The sequence below is a fragment of the Rhinatrema bivittatum genome, chromosome 1 (genome assembly GCF_901001135.1).
Source record: "Rhinatrema bivittatum chromosome 1, aRhiBiv1.1, whole genome shotgun sequence".
Lineage (NCBI taxonomy): Eukaryota > Metazoa > Chordata > Amphibia > Gymnophiona > Rhinatrematidae > Rhinatrema > Rhinatrema bivittatum.
Window position 1 is genome coordinate 500,500,847 of NC_042615.1, and position 22,953 is coordinate 500,523,799.

A 22,953-nucleotide genomic window follows, 5' to 3' on the forward strand; every position below is an offset into this window, starting at 1 on the left:
CACAATCTAGAGGTTATTCTGGTGTTGAGTCTGATGGTACTTTGAGGTACATCTGATTGTATTAATACTGAGTCATATGAACTATGTGAATCATCAGATATAGTCTGAACAAATTAAGCACTCATTTGTGCTTCTCTATTTTCCTCTCTTTTCAAAGTAAGAAGGTGGTAGTTTTGATTTTACGTGGTCTCATAACTTCACTAGAAGGGGGCTTAGTGAAAAACCTGATTCATGTATGTGTTTACAAGTCCAATTTCTACATGAAGGTATGACATTCCTGTACTGGTTGCTGTGGTAGAATGTTTGTAAATAAAGTTTTTGATTACATCTGAGGCTCCAATGTAGGAGAGTAAAGACCTAATACTTAAAAAGTTTTTTATGCTTTCTTTCTCCTTCAATGAGATCTGAGGAAGAATTCCATGATGAAGATTACTTTGCAGTGTGCACGCATGAGATTATGGTTCTGAGTGCTCCATGGTGCATTTTCCCTCTGCCAATAGTTCTTGGCACCAGTAATGGAGAAATTACTTACCTGATAATTTCGTTTTCCTTAGTGTAGACAGATGGACTCAGGACCAATGGGTATAGTGTACTCCTGCTAGCAGTTGGTGACGGATCAGATTTCAATCTGACGTCAGCCCCTAGTACATATAACCCTGCAGGAAATGCAGCTCTTCAGTATTCTCCTCGACAAGCATTGTGGATATATGTGTGACTGACTGATTGATTAATTTAATAATTTGATTAACTTGAATAATTTCATAACTTGGTTAAGTGTTAAAACTTGATTAACTTGAACTGGTTGATTGACTATAGCTGGAGACTGCCAGTGTACTCAACCGGAAAGCGTCAACACCTGGCAGGGTGGATGCCCTAGGTAAATGAAAACGTGGCTTACCCTTGAATCATCTGAAAGACCGTGCACGTTAACGGCAGCCAAAGGTGGGATGCTGAGTCCATCTGTCTACACAAAGGAAAACGAAATTATCAGGTAAGTAATTTCTCCATTTCCTAGCGTGTAGCAGATGGACTCAGGACCAATGGGATGTATAAAAGCTACTCCCGAACCGGGTGGGAGGCTGCCCGTGACCCACTTAGAATTGACCTTGCAAATGCCGCGTCCTCCCGAGCCTGAACATCCAGACGGTAGAATCGGGAGAAGGTATGTATGGAGGACCATGTCGCCGCCCTGCAGATCTCGGCAGGCGACAGCATTCTAGTTTCTGCCCAGGATACTGCCTGGGCTCTGGTAGAATGGGCCTTGAGCTGTAGAGGTGGTGGTTTGCCAGCTTCTATGTAGGCCGCCTTGATGACTTCCTTGATCCAGCGGGCAATGGTTGCCCGCAAGGCCGCTTCCCCTTGTCTCTTTCCGCTGTGAAGGACGAAAAGGTGGTCCGTTTTTCATAGGGGTTCCGATATTTCCAGGTATCTGGATAGGAGTCTGATGATGTTGAGGTGGCGTAGACTACGGGCTTCTTCCGAATTCTTCAAGCCATCAGTCATTGGTAACGAGATGGTCTGGTTAAGGTGGAAGTGTGAGACCACTTTGGGGAGGAAGGAGGGAACCATGCGTAGTTGGATGGCTCCCGGGGTGAGCCTGAGGAATGACTCACGGCAGTACAGTGCTTGTATTTCCGAGATGTGGCGGGCTGAACAAACTGCCAGCAAGAACACAGTCTTTAAGGTTAACAGGCGGAGGGACAGTCCTTGGAGGGGTCTGAAGGCGGTTCCCGCTAGGAAATCCAAAATGAGATTGAAATTCCACAGAGGTACCGGCCATTTTAGTGGTGGACGAATGTGTTTGACTCCTTTCAGGAAGCGTGACACGTCCAGGTGAGAGGCTATGCTGTCGCCCTCATTCTTGGAGCCATAGCATGACAATGCGGCCACCTGTACCTTGATGGAGTTGAGGGCCAGTCCCTTCTGTATTCCGTTCTGTAAGAATTCCAGGATCACGGGAACTTTAAATGAGCGTGGCTTGATGTTGTGGTCTTCGCACCAGGCTTCAAATACTCTCCAAATCCTTATGTACGTTAACGATGTGGAGACCTTGCGTGCTCGGAGGAGGGTGTCAATTACAGCCCCTGAGTATCCGCTCTCTCTCAGGTGGGCCCTCTCAATGGCCAGACCGTAAGAGAATTGAGCTGGGTCCTCGTGGAGGATCGGACCTTGTTGTAGCAGGTCCCTGTGTGGAGGCAGGGGTAGGGGGGCCTGAATGTTCCCTCTTTCTTGGGGACGATAAAATAAATGGAATAATGCCCAGTATTTATTTCTTGTGGAGGTACTGGGGTTATGGCCTCGAGGGCCAGTAGTCTGGACAGTGTAGCTTCCACCGCCGCCCTCTTGAAGAGGTCGTGGCAGGGGGACTCCATGAACTTGTCCAGAGGGGTATGTAGAAAGTCCAGGTAGTACCCCTCCCAAATGATGGCTAGGACCCACTTGTCTGAAGTTCTCGACCCATCTGTGGTAGAATAGGGCTAGTCTGCCCCCTATGGCTTCTTCCCTTGGACGGGTCGGCTGAATCTCATTGTGGGGTGCGGCTGGGGCCTGTACCCGAGTTGGTACCCCTCTTGTTGTGCTTGTTCAGAAAGGACTGGTTCCTGCCCGTAGGACGGGGCGCTTGATAGTTGCTCCTGTAAGGATTGAAGTGCTGTGAACTTCTGCCCCTGGAGGACCTGGGGAAGAGTCACTGGTTTCTCTTCGTTTTATCCTCCGGCAGGCGCGGCATTGGGGACTCGCCCCATTTGTCGGCTAATTTCTCTAGTTCGCTGCCAAACAGGAGGGATATTTTGAAGGGCATCCTTGTGAGGCGCGTTTTGGAAGATGCGGCCGACCAGCTTCGGAGCCAGAGTTGCCTTCTGACCGCCACCGCAGACGACACTCCTCTGGCCGCTGTACGCACTAGGTCGGAGTCAGCGTCCGCGAGGAATGATACTGCTGGTTCCATGTCTTCTCCCAGGGTGTTGTTCCTGGTTTGGGATAAGCAGGCACACGTCACCACTGTGCAGCAGGCCTCAATTTGTAGAGACATAACAGCTACATCAAATGACTGAGGATGGATTCAGACGCCGGTCATGTGCATCCTTGAGCGCTGCTCCTCCCCCTCTACTGGGATAGTGGTGCACTTAGAGACCGCGCAGACCATTGCATCAACTCTTGGGCATGCAAGAAGATCCTTGGTCGCCCGGGTCCAGGGGGTACATGGCTGCCAAAGCTCATCCCCCTTTGAATGTGGACTCCAGAGTATTCCATTCCAGGTCAATCAGCTGTTGTGCCACTTGTAACAGAGGGAAATTGCGAGAGGTCTGACGAAGACCCTCCAGCAGGAGTTCGGTTTAGGTTTTCCCGAAGTACCTGGACCCGGGTTAGCGAGCTCCGTCAGACATTGGGTGACCAGGTCCAGGAGCTCATCCTTTGTGAAAAAGCGTCTCATGGTTCGGTGAGGTTCTGTCCCCGGGGGGGGGGGAGCTCCCCCTCTTCTAGGGGCTCGGCTTCTTCTTCAGATATGTCCGTGTCCCCGTAGGTGGGGCATGTGGCTGACCAGCTGGAGGTTCAGTTTGCATTTGATCAAAGGCGTGAATCCCATTGAAGAACTCCACCCATGAGATCGACGCTGGATCCAAGCTGAGTGCGCTGGTTCCCTGGGGGTCCCCATCTGTGGGGAGGTCCCACTGGGATCTGCTAGGTCCAGGGTGCCCCCTGAGGAGCTAGTACTCGGCCCTGGGTGGGACTGGCCCTGAACTGGATCTCCCAGGGCCTCCTCACACTGCGTGCACAGGACTTCGGCCTCCTTGCTTTGTACGGCTCTAATGTGGCATGCTGAGCAGAGGCCTTGAGCTTTTATCCCTGTTTCTAGCGGTGCCATGCTGTCGGCGCGTAAACTCTTATGCGCTCTGGTGCATTTAAGATGAGTGTGCGAGTTGTGCGTGTAGCTGTGTGTCCAGCCGTAGATATGCGCACAGCTCTGTGCGTGCAACTTATGCGCACAAGGTTTTATGTGCGTGTAAGTCTATGTGCACAAGTGTTTTGTACGCTCAGGCTGAACGGCGCAACGAATCGAGCCAAGATGGCGACGGCGAGCACATGGGCAATAAGGCGACCCCTTCGGAGGGTCTCCAAGTGGGTAGACCCTTGGAAATAACCGGGGCCTGGCCCTGCTAGGGCAGATCAACCCGGTGGCACTGGTCCCAGCCGGTGGCCTGTGCTTTTCCTCGATCCTCAGAGACCAGATTCAAGCAGAAGATTTCTACCTTACTTTGTCTTTGGCGCTTCCCAGTTTCGTCCCGGGCGGTCTCCGGCTGCAGGGGGAGAGGGCAAATACCTTCACCGCCGCACTCGAGAGTGCACCTGCTGCCTCTCAGCTGCGCCCGAGGATTGGGGGCTAGGTCCTCGCCGCGATTCGGCCGCTGGACTGAGGCTTACCTCCGAGGGATCACGGAAATCACCTCGGGAATCTCAACTGGGGGAGGGACCCGAGGGTATCACCGCAGGAGAGAGGGGCTCGTCTTCAGGTAGGTTTCTCCTTTAAAATTTGGTTCTCTTCTTTGAATTTGGTTCTAACGCTATGAGAGCGTACAGATAGTTCCTAACTGCTATGGAGACGGAAAATACTGAAGAGCTGCACTTCCTGCAGGGGTATATGTACTAGGGGCTGACGTCAGATTGAAATCTGATCCGTCTCCAACTGCTAGCGGGAGCACACTATACCCATTGGTCCTGAGTCCATCTGCTACATGCTAGGAAAATCTTGATATCCATGCTTCTGTACTTTCTCAGCCCCAGTACCTCTGCACTATGCCTCTTTGGCACAGACTGTTTTCAGCTCAGACTCTGATACTGTTTCAGCGCTGTGCCTCAGACATAGCCATGTCCCGACTCCAGTGCTTCAGCACCATTGCTTGTACCGCAACTGGCGAGACACTTGATTTATTCTGATTGTGTGTGTTTGGGAGCTGATATTAGAGTCTGAGTTCCCGATAAATTAGTGCCCTCAAGGACATATCTGCAGGGATCACAATCAGCAGAATCATGAGCTGATCTGAGGCATTTCAACAAAAGGGAATTGAAACCAGTATGGACATTGTGTCTATACCATTTATAATTTTGAACATGATATTCCCTTTGTTTGAAATTTTGCAGTGATGCTAGGAGACAATTTCCCGACCGCTAGCTAAACAAATGAAAATAGACTGAGAAGACACACACAGGGACACTAAGGCAGGAAGGTCCCCACATGGGCAAGAAAGCAAAAGTTGAACTTTCTGGACTTTGAAAGAAAAACAAGATTTGGTGCCATCAGATGACATCATTCATCTTGTGAGGTCATTTGTTGTGCTTGTCCATATAGAAATCATGGTAAATAAAAATAAATGTAATATGTTACCCACGCCTCCTCCATTCAGGGCAGGGTACACTAGGCCACATGCATAAAAAAAACCCAAAGTAAAATAAAAACAAAGTATCTCAACACAATAAAAAATACATAACTTACAAGAGAAAAAGGTTTACAAGTACTGAGCAGAAAGAAGGTAGACTACATCAAATGCTAGTTTAAATGGATAGGCTTTAAGTTCTTTATTAAATATTTGGGGATATTTTGCAGATATTTTCAGGGAGCAAATTCCACTGCATTGGCCCAGCAGTGGGAAAAGTGCATTCACAAATTTTGTTGAGATGTGTAACCCTATGAAATGGTACAATTAGTAATTCTTGTCTAGAAGATCTCAGAAAACCTGTTGGTATGTAGATTTTAAAGTGGAAAGAATCCATGGGGAAGAAAAGTTATAGAGCAAACAATGAATAACTAAGTTTGTATTATATTCTAAAACAGATTGGGAGCCAGTGGAGCAGCTGGAGAACTGGTGTAATGTGTTCACAGAGACACACGCAGCCGAATTCTGGACAATCTGCAACAGTCTTGAGGAGATAGGGAGCCTGGTATAAAAAGAATTGCAATAAAGACCATTTATTTATTGATTGGAATACAGTGTTAGAATCAATAAGATTGAGGAATTGTTTTAAGTGATATAGCAGCTCAGAGCTTCATGAATATTTGACAAACTGTCGAGGTTTTTAATGGTAAAAATGATGGATCTAATAAAATGCCAAGGTTGTGAATCTTGCAAGAAATCTGAATGTGATGATTATCAAAGACCAATGTAGAAGGGGTGTCAGTTCAGTAACCAGGACAGAATGATTACTTTGATTTCTTGACACTGAGAGAGAGTTTATTATATTGTAGCCAACTTCTAATGGATGAAAAGCAGATTGTTGAGTAAGGGACCAAGATGATTTTAAGGGAGAAATAACTGTATATCATTGGATTACAGTTTATACTGCACCCCAAGACTGGCAAGCAGGTGATAGAAAGAGGTTAGTTATGTTAAACAGTATTGCAAAAAGAGCTGAGCATTGGGAAATGCCAAATGAAACTAGGAACTATGAAGAGGTCTTATATTAACTTGTTGTGTGCAAAGAGGAGTGAGATGAAGTGAACCAACCTTAATACAGATCCCTAACCTGGAGCTATCAAGTCCAACCCTACTGGAAATCTTAAGGGCATATAGAGATCTATTGAAGTATAAATTTAATATCAGCAAATCAGAGATTCTTCCTATTCAGTTAGAGCTTAAGGGAATAGGGAAGCATCAAATGGAAAAATTAAAAAATTCCAATCAGTTAACATCTTGGCCAAAGTAGGGGAGTTATATGAGCTAAATATTTCATCTACTGCTAGTGGCATTTAAGCAGGAAGTTAACAAGTGGATGAACGAACAGCTGGCTGGGAACTGCAGGCGCTAAAAGTAAGAATTGGCTATCTCTGATAATATATTTGTTTAGTATGGTCCCAATAGCTGTTTTATGGGCTTTTTTAAAGATCTAAATAGGACTGCCTTTCTTGTTCTCATGGGAGAACAAGAAAGCGAACGACAAACTTAAAAGGTGGAGCTGGGGTGGGGGGTAAGAAGCAAACTTTCCCGATTTTCAGAAGTACTACCTAACCTTATTGTTTACTATTCTTTGGCAATGAAACTCTCCACCTGTTAACCAACACCTGATAGAAACCGAAAGTGAGGCTAGCTCGAAGGGGTGGGGGGCACTGTACACAAAAAATAGAAGTTTGCTCTTGTATTGAGACCAAGAAGTGGTGGTCATTTGTTCAACACAAAGAAAAGAATTTCTTCTGTAATGCCTAGATTAGCATTCCCTGAGTTATTGTAGGCTTGGCTGCCAGATGTACGACCAATGGTAAGGTGATCCCCAAGCGAGGATGCTCTCAGCTTTTTACACAGAGGAGTTTTTGTCTATTGCAAGATTTTAAAGGCGCAACTGCACCTAACAAATTTCCATTCATTTGGGGGAACCAAGATTGCACTGCTGTAGGAACTTGTTGGTGCTCTTGTCTCGGTTTATCGCTGTTGCCTTTGAGCTTTGCTCCTAATTTGTCATAGTTTAAAGAAAAGGAGAAAAAGAAGTTTTTACTACAACTCCTCAGCTGACAGCCCCATGCTACAATCAATGATTTTTGAGCACCTGAATCCTTTACCTTCCACTTCTTCAGTTTGAGAGGCAGCACACTGGCTAGGCCCAGAAGTCTGAGTCTCAGCGAGGGAAACATGCCACTGGCATTAAAGAGTAGAGCTGGGAGCGTGGCACGAGCTGCGATATCATCAGGTAGTAATACTAAGGGCAGAGTACAGGTGGAAGACATTACTGCGGAGCTCACCACTGAATTCACCAGCGTTTCAAAATAATCAAGGAGTGCGGACTGAGCTTTCAAGATCAGAATATGAAGGGGAGGACGGCTTTATGTCTTCCCCATGGACATTGCCTGAGAGGGAAGAGAACACTCGAGTGATAGCTCCAGAGTTTGGAGTAGCACTTGCTGATACTGGAATAATCTCTCCCCTTATACATCCCCCTGTTATAACTCTAGATTCAATATGACTGTCCTGGTATCTCTGGAAAAATCTAATTCTACATTGTGTTAAAACATACTCTATGCTTATGGCCAGGGACACAAGAACACTTAGACTCAGTAAAAAGTATAATGTATGTTTATTAGTCAATATAAGTGTTCTCGGGAGATGCCTGGTACTGGGTGCCCTTCATCTTACAATCTGACAAGCAATCTCTCCATATACAGAAAGTGATCCTTGTTTTATAGGTAACATTCAAATACAGGGTAGAAGGTTCTAGGGACTTGCATGACTGCCCAAAGAATCATTTACATAAGTTGTGATGTCAACTGCATGATTAAATCATTGCTAACTATCCCTGATTGGCTTCCCAGGATGTGTAGCCCATTTCCCATGACTTTCTTTGTTCTGGTAAACTTTTACTGGTCAAGACAATCAACACGTCTGTAACTGTGTGGATTACAAACTCCTGAGAATAGTGCCTGAAGCTCCCCTGTGGTTTCTTCTTTGTGACTCTATGAATAGACATCACTTGTCTGGTGCCAGCTTGCCTCCACAGATATCCAGGGACATTCTGTAAGTCACTCAGAGTCCATTCAGCCCAGGCAGGCCAAAGACACGCAGAGGGTTCTGGGGATTTCTCCATTTTGGTTCAGGCATACTTCTCATTTCCCTGTTGTGCCACTTACAAATGGCAAAGTGGCACACCCAAGTACCAGTTCGGAGGACAGAACTGTATGAAGTCATTATGGCAAATGGGCTAAATGTGTAAGCTAAGCTAACCTTGTGTGTGTTATCCCTCTAGATCCCCTCTAAAAGTAAATGAAACTCATAGGCAGACATGCACTCTTGAATTGACAAAGAATAACAGCATAACTAAGTTTCACTAGGTAGCCATTAGCTCTATTATTGAGCTATAAGGATACCTGCGTTATAAAAAGGACCTAATTTATAATAGCAAGACCACATAATAAGATTTCTTCTGATATTTCATCTAAATTGCAATTACAGCCTTCTTTGTATGACTGCAATAAGATTAGGACCCAAACAAATTTCATATCTTTGATTCATTCAAAATTGTTGCTCATAAGAAATTGGAGAATTTGGAAAATAAATTCAGGGTGCTGAACTTGCGATTCTTGAATTTTCCTTAACCTCCTATAATTCCACTTTTAGAATTGTTTAAGAGATATCGGAGTGAGGTTTTGACTTTCAAAAAGATTCTATGCCCCCTTTCAATAAAATCTTCTGGTCAGGAGATGAAGTTTGGAGAAGGGATTACTGCTAGGAATCTCAGCAGACAGATTAGACCTCACCAGGTTTTTGGAAGATTCAAGGGAAGAAGAGAAGAGTTACTCTGTTGGTGACTTGTTTTTCCCCCAGGACAGAGACAGTATCCGCCATTTGTTTTTTTGTAAGAGACGTTTAATTCTTGAGTAGAAAATGTGGTTATTCCCCGACTTGTGTAGGGGTTATGCAGGATTGAAGGAAAATCTTTCTTGCCATGTAGGATGAGGCCCAATCTATTGGGGGCCTCTCGTTAAATTTCCTTGCAAATGTTTTCTTAAATTTGCTGAAGCTGTGTGTGGTTTTGTTGTTTTTTTTAAGCCATCTCTACTGTCTCATTTCTTTGATAGCAAGAAATCTGGGACATGCCTGTAGAGTCTAAGGGGGTGTCAGCTATGTTCTGCCTTAGATTTATAGGTTTGTCTTTTTTTTTTTTTTTAAGGTCTGCTCCTTATTTTCTTTTTGCATATGCATTGTTACCAGCTTCTTAGGTTTTCTCCCTTGGATCCCTACTGTTTGAAGGCTTTGGATATTTTCTGATTTTGCTATTTAATTTTTATTGTTTGATGTATTTGCTGGATTACTTGTTCAAGTTTATTCTTGATGTATATTAAAATTCCCCATGTTTGCTTCCCCCCCCCCTCCCAATTGTGAGGGATCACCACAGCAGATGTTAAGGAAGAGGTGACTCGCCCTGTTTCAGCAGAGGAAGCTGTGGTATTTAAAATGCTTAAGTCTAAGGGAGCCATGGTGTACTCAAAATTATGCCCTTCTGGTTATAAATATTTGGGGAAAGGAAAGAGACCATCCCCTCACTGCAGAAGACTGGGAATAGATTCTGAGCAATGTTTGGACATGTTCAATATCAGTAATCATGATGGCACAGATAGCTTTAAGGATATGAAGAAAGACTTAAGGATATGAGTATGTATACTCTGGAAGAGAGGAGGCACAGACCTTCAGATACCTGAAAGTTTTTAATGAAGTACAAATATCAAACTGTTTGTTGGAACGAAATCAGTAGAACTAGAGGTCACGAAATGTAACTCCAGGGAGGACATCTCAGATCCAACATCAGAATATATTTCTTCACGAGGGAGGGGGGGGGGGGGGGGGGACGACGACACCTGGCATGCCCTTCCGGAAGAGTTGGTGTAAACCAAAACAGTGAAAGAATTCAAAGGGGCATGGGATAAATACTGTGGATCCCTAAAGGAAGGAAATGAAGAAGAGTGCATGGGGGTAATTTGCTGGTACGGCAGATACTACCCTTAACCAATAAGCCAGCAACTCCAACATTGCTCTCTGCTTCAACAGCAAGGCGTAACAGGGAATTGGATTCAAACAGCAAGTAATGAAGGCCCTGACTTATGGTCTGGGAAGTTGATAAGGATGAAGGTAATCTACATGGCACAGCAGCTACTACCATAAGCTTGCTGGGCAGACTGGATGGGGCATTTGGTCCTCTCTGTGTCATTTCTTTGTTTCTATATATATTAGATACCAGTGAGAATTAAAGAGTATGTCCAAAAAGGTCTCAGAGGGCTGCTGGAGTCTGGGAATGCTGGTATCCTTACACATATCTTTTACTCAAGTGCACTTATTACAGTATTAACTTAATTGCTACTACCCTTAACCAAAGGAAGGATGCATGGAGTAGCAGTTACTACTATCCCAAAAAAAAAAAAAAAAACCCCACAAAACTCGCTGGTCACAAAAGATGGACCATATTGGTCTTTACCTTCAGTCTTTCACTACATTATGTTACAAAACTAACATAGGAGAATGACCCTAGAGGAGAGTCATAACATGGCAAGAGATTACTTATGGTAGGAAGAAGAGAGTGACGTTGCTTATCTATAGCAGATGTTTTCCACGCACAGAACAGCCACACAAAATGGACCATGTCATCCAACCATGCCGAATTGGTTAATTCTCTCTCAGCTCAGAGGTTTTCCACTGTGTGCTGATCATGCGCGGCACTTTCCCTGTTGCTGTCGCCATGCGACCCTCCCTCAGTCTAATTCTTAACTGATCTCAGGAAAGAGGGAAAGATTGTGTGGCTATTCTGCTGTTCACAGAGAACATTTGTTATAGATAAGCAACTTCACTTTCTCTGTGGACAAGCAGTACAACAGTCACACAAGATGGGACGCCCAAGCTGAGGACTGCAGAGGAATTATTGTTTTTAAGAGTTTCTGCAATCCGACAGTATGAGCGAGAAGTTGAAGATTTATTTTAAAACAGTTTTGAATACAGTTTGTCCAAAAGCATAGTCAGGTTGGTTTCCTGATCTATACAGTAGTACCTGGTGAGAGTGTTTTCTATAGACTGTATAGCTGCTCTCAATGTCCAGGACAGATGCTGAATTAAGATGCGCCATGGAGATGGCAACAGCTCTGACTTGATGTGCCTTCGCTAGTCCTGATATTGTATTCATGTTTGAGTAACAATGATATGAGTAATCTATCTATAAAGACTGTTTCTTTAAAGTCTATTCTTATTAGACTCAAAGGATGTAAAAACATGGGAAGTTTTTAAGAACAAGAGGGCCCTGCTATACATAGGACAAACCCAATTCCACTGGGTGGCGGGCAGGTTTCATGAGGACTAACATTCTGCTGTCCTAGGAGAACACCTGTTACAGGTAAGCAACTCTTGCTTTCTCCTAGGCCAAGCAGGATGGTAGTCTTCATACATGGGTGAAAATCCCTAGCTACCAGCTGCTCCCGAAACAAGGGATTAACAGACATCTAACCAAGTGCCAATGGGCACAACAATTCTGGGGCTGTTGATAACAGAGGGAGACAGCTGGAACCCAAAAAAAAGTGGGTTCCAGGTAGAAAGAGTTGGGTTCTAGAGCTGAAAAAGATTCTTTGAGGACAGATTGGCCAAATCTATTATCATGTCAGCCATACCTATCCAATAGTAGTGAGAGGTGAACATGTGGAGATAACTCCACAACGCAGCCTTATAAATCTCTTCCATAGGAACCGCCCACAAGTGAGCCACCAAAGTCGCCATGGCTCTGATAGAATGAGCCTTGACATGACCACCAAGCTGCAGTCCCACCTGTGTATAACAAAGATGCCATCTGCTATCCAATTGGACAATGTCTGCTTACCAATGGCAACTCCCAATCTATTCCTGTCAGAAGAGACAAAGAGTTGCATGGATTTTCTATGACCTTCTGTCTGCTCCAGATACAAGGCTAAAGCCATCTTACAATCCAGACTGTGCAAGGTCCGCTCACCTTGGTACAAGTGAGGTTTGGGAAAGAAGGCAGGCAGGACAACTGACTGGTTAAGATGGAACTCTGTCACTACCTTGGGTAGGAACTTAGTGTGCATGTGGAGAACCACCCGGTCATGAAAGAACTGTGTATGGAGGGTAAGACTAACGCCTGAAGCTCACTGACTCTGCGTTGAAGTGACTGCCACCAAAAAGATGACCTTCCAGGTCAGATATTTCAGATCACAGGAGCTCAGTGGCTCAAAAGGAGCCTTCATCAGCTAAGCTAACATCATGTTGAGGTCCCACCACACAGCGGGAGGCTTCAGGGGAGGTTTCAACAGAGTCAAGCTTCGCATAAATCGTTTACACTAAAGGTTGCATGGAAATGGGCGAACCATCTACACCTTGGTGGTAAGCTCCGACCGCACTCAAGTGCACCCTAACGAAGTTGGTTTTCAAATCAACCTCCAAGAGGTGGAAGAGGTAATCAAGCAGTTTATGAGTGGAGCAAGAAAAGGGATTCAGTCCACATTGCTCACACCACACCGAAAACCTCCATTTCAGCCCATAAGACTTCCTAGTGGAAGGCTTTCTGGAAGCCACATCATCTGAGCGGGCAAGGGGCTGCAAAATCAACCTCTCAACATCCAGGCCATGACAGCAGGGCCCGGAGGTTGGGATGCCGCAGCCTGCCCTGATCCTGAGTGATGAGGTCTGGGGAAGTCCCCAGGCTGATCAGTTCCCAGAGGGAGAGATCTCGCAGGAGTGGGAACCAGCCCTGCCTGGGGCTATGAAGATCATAGTTCTACCTGGAGAAACTTCAAGAGAATCTTTTTTTTTTTTTAGAAGAAGGAATACACCACTCTAATTTGGCTGCTCTTTGCATTGGTAGATGCGCTTTTCCATTGACCATATCTAGGCAAACTCCTACAAACTTCAAGCTTGTCTTTTTGAAATTTACCAAGAATCACAGATATTGCATAGTTTGAACCTCTATGATCCCATTGCACAGCTCTTATAGGATGTGCTTGATAATAGCCAGCCTAGTTATGGAAAGACTAGTAAGTTTTGCCCTCTTAGGTGTGCAGCTACCACCGCTAGACACTTCATGAACACACTCTTGATGTTGCTGCTAGCCTGAATGGTAATACTTTATATTGATAGTGGTGATCATGAAGGGTGATTCTTAAGTATCTTCTGTTTTTTCTGTTGACTGGAATATGCGCATAGGCATCTTTGAGATATGTCAGCCAGTCTCTTCTGTAGAAGTGGAAGGATTGTACCCAGTAAGTTTATCTTGAATTTTTAGATAACTGTTTAAAATTTCTGAGATCTAAAATTGGCCTTAGATCTGTTTTATTTTTTCAGAATTAAAAAGCATCTAAAATAGAATCCTTTCCCTTTTATTTATTTTACAGATTTGTAGCACACTAATCCACAGACCTTTAGTATTTATGTATTGCATACATAAAAATACAGCAAGTTACAAACCGTACAAAAACTAATACAACATCTACACTAAACAAAAATTAAACAGATTAAAATCTTAAACAGCAAAAAATTACTAATCAACCATAGTAAGGCATACTATAATCCTTTGCAATAACCGGATAGGGAAAGCTTTGGAGAAAAGTTAACATCTTTCGAAAACATAGTAGGACATATTCCATTTTGGCGTTTCTGGGAGACTATTCCAAAGGGTGTAACCTGCGATGCTAGAAACACAAGAACATGACTCAGCTAAGTGAATGGGTTTGTGTGTAGAGATCACCAATAATCTACGATCTGTCAAGCACAAATCGCAAGAACAGAGAAAACTGGTTGTGAAAAAGAAGAGGGAACAAGGCCCTTAATGGCTTTAAAAATCAGAGTATTTTAAACTGGATTCACTGCTCTGTTGGGAGACAGTGGAATGTGCTCAAAAATTGAGGGACTGGTGGTATCATCCATAACTTTTGAGTTATCTGCAACTGTTGCTCCAAATGTTGCTGGCAGCATGGAGAAGGTTGTGGTGGAAATCTCTAGAAATGTAAAACATATCCTTGATTTATAATTTTCAAAACCCATTTGTCCTTTGTAATTTGAATCTAATGAGCTACAAAGTATCAGAGTCTACCCCTTACTGCTTTTTTTTCAGATATAGGTCTGTAGGATATTTTACTGCCTGTCAAAAATCTGACAGCCTATGGAAAGGTTGTGAAATTTGACTTTGTTGTTTATTTCTGTCTCTTGGCCTGGTTTGTTTTTGAACCTGTTGATGCAGCTGTTGGAAGCTGCTGAGGGAGGACTGAGTGCTGCCTATAATAGTGATACAGATTGTATCTTCCATCTCAGAATAGTAGTATAGTTTTCTTGTATGGTTCTAGTCAGAATTTTCTTTGGGATGATGTATCAGTTTGTGAGGAGGAAAGCTATTGGAGGGCCAAATTTTCATTTTTATGGACTCTACTTTTTCTCCAAAGAGGATGAGTGTGTCTCCTAAACACGGCATGTCTGCCCATTTTTCATGCATATCCTCCCTTAGACCAGATGTCCTTAGCCAGGCCATCTTTCTTGCAGCTACGAGAGAGGTAAAATCCTGCAAGATGTGTCAAGAGTCAAACTGATCACATAAGCTTTGCACAGTCCTCAGTTTTTCTTAATCCAGTCAAATAATTTAAATTCTTCCTTTGGCAGATTTTCTTGCATGTTCTTAAGAGTCTTTGCAAATTGTTGTACAGGTATTGGATCATATGTATTTGATGAGAGTTGCTCCCTGGTATACCTTCTTGCCAACCTTATCTAATAGCCCAGAGAGTTTTCCTGGAGGAGTGTCTTTACAATAGTCTTAGCTCATTTCATGGCCAGTTCTACAATCAAGAATTTGTGTGGCAGCTGAACTTTATTATGTCCAGGGTAGTTTTGAACCCTATAACGATGTTATTTTTTGCTACTGATTGTATTGAAAACGGTGCTTTCCATATTTTAGATTGCACTTGCAGCAATGTTTCATGCATTGGGACAGCTCTGAATTGTTTTGGAGGCTGAATGAATTTCATTACTCCTTGCCATTCGATAGGGTTTTCATTCTCTTCCTCCAATTTAAAAAGGAATAGCTTCTGCCATTTTTTGAAGGAATGTTGGGTTTATGGTATCTTCCTGGTGGTCTGCCTGGCTCAGAAGAGTTAGATGGCAGGTTACGGGATGATAAATGTGATGCACATTCCAATAAATCAGAAAAACTTTGCAAATCCTCTAATACTAGATTTATATATGATGTATAACCTGATTAAGATCTTTTTCTGCCTTTTTTTTTTTTTAAATGAGGCTGGACGTTTTGCTTGAAGCTTTTCTCTAAGTTTCTCAAGAATGGGATTGGTATTTCCTTCTCTGGCAATTCTTTCATATACATTTTAAGGAAATCTATCCAAAGATTTTGTATAAAGGAATGAATTTTCAGTAATGGTGATAATAGTAATACAAGTCCTTCTGTGCTGGATTTTATTTATTTAAATAATTTTATATACCGTCGTTTAGTGATATACCATCACAACGGTTTATAGAAAGGCACATAAATAAGTTTGGTTTTGTTTACAACTTAACTAATAGGTGCAAATAAATGTTCGGTTACATGATCAAATAATATACTCTATATGGATCGTGGATTGGGTATTCCAGTTATGATTAATAGAATATCCATACATAAGATATACTGTACTCACTCAAATTAGTACTCACTCAAAATAATACTTAGGCATGAGAAAATAATAAAGCAAGGATATCTGCTATTTGGTGGCTTTTACCTGTGTGTGGTACTTCCGCCTATAACACTGGAGATGAAGTGAAGCTACTTTTTGAAGTATTTGATTGAATGTAGATGCTGTCTGAGTTTCACTTTCCTAGTGCCATGACACTTCAGCACAAAGGGGCATTAAGGATGAGTCAATTTTTCTTCCCTGTAGAACGTTTTGAAAAGAAATCTGAGAATTCTCAACTTCTTTTTTTATGACAAGTCAATCAACCCCGCGTCAATGAGCTTTGAGTATTCATATTTGACTCTGAAGTCCTGAAAAAACAATGACCATGGGAATATTCTATCAGTTTGCACTGTCATGGTCTGGTCCAAGATATGAGGTACAGATTATGAAGATGTGTCACAGCCATCTTTTTTTTTTTTAATTTATCAAAGGACCAAAAAGGGCTCTTCCCTTTAATAATGAAATCTTTGAAGCATAAGAGAGATAAGGAGGTTCGAATACCATCTGCAGCAGTGCATTTCAGGGGGCGAGGTTAAGTTTCCAGCCCCGTTGGGGCTACAGCTGCCACTCCCTATTGCTGATGTCATAAGGGAGGGACCGGCAAGTGGCCTTCAAATCCGGCCCTCCTGCAGTGCGGAGGAGGTTCGAATACCATCTGCAGCAATGTCATTCCGGGGGTGAGGTCAGTTCCCAGCCCCAACGGGACTCCAGCGGCTGCTCCCTATTGCTGACATCATAGGGGAGGGACCGGCAAGAGGCCTTCAAATCTGGCCCTCCTGTGGTGCACAGCCGCCGCATCGCCAAAGGGGCACGTGGCTTTTTCTGATTTTTCTTCTTTGAATTGGAACTTATCAGAAAGTCTCTCGTCTCAGGTAGGCCATACTTTGTTTTTTTTTTTTTATTATTTACTCTCTCGAAGCCTCCACTATTTGTAGGGGGGGAGACCAAGATAGATTACAAAGACTCGCTGAACGCTCTCTTTTCCTGAAAATTGTTTGTTTTGCGGCATAGTTTGCTATGCCGCATGCTAAGAGGAAGGGCAAACTGAGGGAGGTAATGGCTGCCTCCTCCCCAGTAAACGCATCCCAGTTAAAAATAGAGAGCTTCTTCGGCGCTGGTGCCAACAATTCTCCCGTGGAAGGAAACGCTGTGAGTGCCGTTATGGAGCCAAACGCGACCTCACCTGCTTCGGTCATCTCTAAGTCTGGGAGCACCAACACCCTCCTCCCCCTTTGCGGAGAAAAATATTGATGAAAAAGTTTCTGAACCCCAAGAAAGGAATAGCCCCTGAAACTAGACCATGTGAAGTAAGTGAATCTGCTATACTGCCAGTTCTGATACCAGGGGGTAAGGATCATCAAGGGGTTCTTGGAGTAATGTCCACGCCAAGGGAGGGGGGAGAAACCCTCAGTGCACACAGTATGGTGTCGGTCACTGGAGGTTTAGAAAAAGCTATCATTCAGGGGAAGAAATAGGAAAAGCCGCTGATTATAACCCTGGACAGCATATGGACTGCCATGACGACTCTGGAAAAATCAATATCTACACTAACAAGTGTAATAACAGATGTGAACAAACGTGTGGTAAAATCTGAAAGTCAATTTGAAATGCAAAAAGTAAAAATGGAGGAATTAGAACAGAAAGTAGATCATGCGCAGAAAATACAAGGAGGTATAGTGCAAGAGGAAGTGGAGCGAATGAGGAAATTGGAAAAAAGTTTGAAAATGAAATGAGATCTAAATTTAAGGGCTATAAATTTTCCCCAAATTAGATGTGTATCAATACACGATCAATTTAAGAGATATATGCACGAAATATTAAAGATACCTCTAGAAGCTATACCACCACTGGCTAGAATATATTATGTGTTTTATGAAAAAGGAGATAAAGAATTGCCTCCTTTAAATGTGACTGATTTACTTGAATCATCAGAAGAGGATATTAGTTGAAAAATGTGGTACAGTCTTAGTGAAATTTATATTTCCATCAGATAGAGATATGGTTCTCAAATTATTTTTAAGAAATCTGTCTGTTAACTATTATAACCAGAAGTTGTGGATATTTCCTGAAATAGCCAGAGTGACCCAGCAAAAAACAAAAAAAATTCCTGGCATTAAGACAGCTTACTGAAAAGATTATCCCTGCAAATGTTTGCTAAAATTTAACAATTTGAAATATATTTACTTTGATCCATCTGATCTAAAAAATTTTTTAGAGGCTAAAGTCTTAATTGGGAATAAGGATAGCTAGTGTTTTTGCATAGGAAATAAAAGTTGGGATATTTTGTCTTCTGTCTAAAGTTTTAAGAATTTGCTTTAAATTGCTCAAACTAAGGTCTTGGCCTCTCCCAATTTCAGAGTACTAGGATATCTAAAATGAAGGATAGAAGTAAGTGCAGTAGATTTATATTTTCAGTAGTGATATAATTTGTCGAGAAGTATGTGATGATAAATCTAGTCTTTCTCTTTCTCTTTTGTAATATGTTGCTTAATGCAGTTTGCTGTAATAGATATCCAATTTGTTTTTGGCATTTGTATGTGTCATGAAAATTAAAAAATAATAAAGTATAGATTACCAAAAAAAAAAATAATGACATCTTCAATGATATTTTTCTTCAAATCTGCCAAAACTAGTGGTGACAGCATGAAAGAAAATTTCCATTTGCATGAGCAGACCAAAAAAAAAAAAAAAGACTTAGGTAGGGTCACATAGCAAAAGCAGCACAGCATGGTCAGAGCAGAATGAAAAGCTCTAAGCTGAAACAGAACTAATCAATTTGGCCCCAGAGAACATCTTGTACTGCTTTTTGTGCTGCTTGTCCATGAAGAATCATCGTGAGGGACTGGAAGTAGTCCAGAGGAAATGCTGACTGCAGAGCCTACATTTGCTTGTTGTAAATTGGACTTGCTGAGAAAGATCATTTAAACTTTGAGAAAAAAAATGTCTTAAAGGGAAGACATTTGTATACTGTCTGCTTGATTTTAATGTTATCTGATAGCGTTAATTGTGTTCAGGGAAAATAAGACATAGGATTAATTCTGTGTTCTAGTATTTGTTTGCTAGTGTTACAATTGTGAGTTTGCATTTACTTAATCTGAGAAGGTTAGAGGACTGGTTCCTGGGCAAAAAAATTCACTTGTTTGATTCCTACCCTCTCCCACCTTTTTGTTTTTTAGATTGCCTCTGTTAGGAGATTCTCCAAAATAAGGGTTAATTAGGGATTTAAAAAACATTCAATTAACCCTGATTTAGTAATTGCAAACCAACATTAACCACCTAGTAATCACATTCAAAACCATGAGGACAAATATTCAAGAGCTATTTAGATAAATAACTCAAATGTTATCTGCCTAAATGGCAAATGTGACATTCAGCCACTTATCCAGCTAAATTACAGCCGGATATGTAATTATTCGACTATAATTTAGCCAGATAAAGGGGTTTGTTTTTTTAGGCATTTCGGGGAGGGGCTAAGATACCTGGTTAACCTAGTCAAATATTGGGTATATCCAAGCTAAACTAGCTGGATAACTTTACAAATAAGACTATATTCTTTAGAATATAGTCAGTTAAGTAAAGCAGTAAAATTAAATAAAAAAAAAATCACGGACCTACAGACCCTAATCAGATTCCCTCCTTCCTTGTATGTCAACTTCAAAGGCTCCAACCCTGCCAGGCTGAACCCATCCCTCAAATCGGCGGCATTTGAAAGACAATAGGGCTGGGGGTTGCCTCATCCCTACAATCCACTTTTTTTTTGCTTAGCTTCTTTCCACGTCAGCTCCCCTCAATCCCCTAGTATTTGCAACTGATGTTTCCTCATAGCCCGCGTTGCAGCAGCTAGGAGAGTAAGCTCCGCTTCATGACATCACAAATGATGCATGGCTAAATGCACTGCTTAGACAGAAAACTTTCATTTCTCTCGATGTAATTCAATTTGACAATCAATGGAGGGTGAATACTAAGGGAAACACTGCACTATTTAGCTATAAAAACTATGATAAAATGAGGAAATTGTTAGAAAAAATAAGTAAAAGGAAGAATTTATAAGTTAAATTACCATCTTTGAGGCTGAGAAAAGGTATTCCATGCATTAAAAATGGTAGAAGGAAAGCCAAACTACTGCAGACAATGTTTAATAGTGAGGTGAAAGACAATTAAGGCCAAATGGCATCTTTCAAAAAATGGAAAGCAGACCCAAATGAGGAAAAGCAGACCCAAATGAGGAAAATATCAAAGCACTGGCAAATTAAATATAAAAAAGTAAACAGGCTAACAATTTAAAAATAAACTTACAATAAAGGTAAAAACAAACAAATTTTTCACATTCGAAGAAAAAGCCTGTGAGGGAGTCAATTGGTCACTAGATGCCCAAGGCGGTAAAAGTTGCTCAGGGAAGACAAGAAAATTGCAGAAAAGTCAAAATTCCTTGCCTCTATCTGTACTGAGGAGGAGTATCAGGGTCATAGCCACACTGGAAATGTTTGATGGTGATGGCACTGACTGACTAAACAAAATCACTGTGAAACTGGACAAATGCAATAAATCACATTGACAGACTAAAGAATAATAAAACCACTGAGACTGGATAATATTCACCCCAGAGTTTTCTGAAGAAACTCAAACATGGAATTGCAGACCTGCTTCTGGTGATTTGCAACTTATTTAAAACAATTACTGAATCAGAAGACTGGACCATGTGATGCCAATTTTTAAAAAGGTCTCCAGGGTGACTCGGGAAACTATAGGCCAGTGAGCCAGATTAGAAGCTATTCTTAAAATTACTGACCACAGAGACATGGTTTAATGGGGGAGAGTCAACATTGTTTTTGCAAAGGAAAGTCTTGCCTTACCAACACCTCTGATTCCCCTTGCACAGAGGTGCACTGGCTTAAACCCTTCTTAGTGTTGGAAAGTTTACTCCTGGTCTGAGGTGGAGTAAAGCTTTCAGCACTAATATTAATTTATGGGCAGAAGGACAAGTTCCACTGTTGGGACTTGTAGTCAATATTTTATGCAAAGGAAACATGCTTTGTGTACATAAAGCCTGTTGACTGCATAGAAAATGTGATTTAGGCAATACGTGTTTTGCTATGTGCTAAGCCTTTTCTATATGTATTCCATATCACTTGGAATACATATCCAGCGCAGCTCACTGCTTCAACGGCAGGGGGGGGATAAAGAAAAGAGGATTTATATTCAGACAACCACCAACAAGGACTGAATTGCACAAGCTGGGTAAACAAATAAGCGTGGGAGTAGCTTGCTTATTGCAGCAGTTACTACCCCTAACCAATTAAGCTAGATACTTCTCTTAGATGCCAGCTCCAGCACTGCTCTCTACATCAATGGCAGGGGTGGAAGGTAACTAGAACCAAAAAGTTACTAATAAGGGACAAGAGTAACATAAGTATGAGAAAAAAAAAAATAAGTGAAAGCTTGCTGGGCAGACTGGATGGGCCGTTTTGTCTTCTTCTGCCGTCATTTCTATGTTTAGCTTGTACAAGAGATGACTGAGGGGATATAACTGAGATTTATAAAATCATTGAGTGGAATGGAAGGTGTAGATTGGGACTGGTTATTTACCTTTTCAAGCACTGAACCCAATATTCAGCTGTATCCGGCTAAGTAACTTAGCTGATAAGAGCAGATATCACTACTTATTCTGTTAAGTTAGCCGGATAAATAGCTCTGCCCTGATCTGCCCACTGCCTGCCCACTTTCTAAGCGGCTAAAGAATCCAGATAAATGATTTACCTGGCAGCTGCTGAATATACCCAGATATTCAGCTGCCTGCTAGATAGCAGGATAAGACTTACTTACCCAGCAATTGAGTGTTGAACACACTTTGAATATGCCACCTAAGACTAGGGGACACTCCATGAAATTAGCAATCAGCAGATTTAAAACAAATCGTAGGAAGTATTTTTTTATCACTCAATGCACATTCAAGCTATAGAATCTGTTGCGAGAAGATGTGGTCAGGACAGCTAACAGCAAAGTTCAAAAGAGGGTGAGCCAAGTTCCTGAAGGAGAAATCCATAAACAGTTATTAGCCAGTATATTTGGTAGAGCCAGCACTTATCCCTGGGAGTGAAATACAAGAAATAGATCGCACTTCTATGTCGTGTAAAGTCATACTCCCCTTTACTTAAGGCCTGGTATGTAGAGGTGAAAAGCATAATGGAAAGAGAGCTCCTCTTGGCAAAAGTGAGGGGCCAACGTGAATTGGTCACTAAACAGGCACCAGTATTGAACTTTTTGGGAATGGCTAAGGGGAACTAAGAACTGTGGGGTAGATTTTAAAAGAAGCGCGATCAGCCTACTTTTGCTTGCGCATCAGACTCAAGCAAAAGTACGCTGGATTTTAGTAGATACGCGCGGAGCCGCGCGTATCCACTAAAATCCTGGATCGGCGCGCGCAAGGCTATCGATTTTGTATAGCCTGCGCGCGCCGAGCCGCGCTGCCTCCCCCCGTTCCCTCCAAGGCCGCTCCGAAATCGGAGCGGCCTCGGAGGGAACTTTCCTTTGCCCTCCCCTCACCTTACCCTCCCTTCCCCTACCTAACCCACCCACCCGGCCCTGTCTACAACCCCCCCTTACCTTTGTCGGGGGATTTACGCCTCCCGGAGGGAGACGTAAATCCCCGCGCGCCAGCGGGCCTGCTGCGCGCCGGGCCGCGACCTGGGGGCGGGTACGGAGGGCGCGGCCACGCCCCCGGACCGCCCCGGGCCGTAGCCACGCCCCTGTACCCGCCCCCAAAACGCTGCCGACAC

General features: G+C 42.8%; 1 protein-coding gene across 1 annotated transcript in view; it reads right to left on the minus strand.

The window, feature by feature from the left end:
- The window catches only part of NT5DC2 (5'-nucleotidase domain containing 2), a 145,575-nt gene that overhangs the window by 41,045 nt on the left and 81,577 nt on the right, over nucleotides 1-22,953 (minus strand). The gene's annotated exons all lie outside the window — the stretch shown is intronic.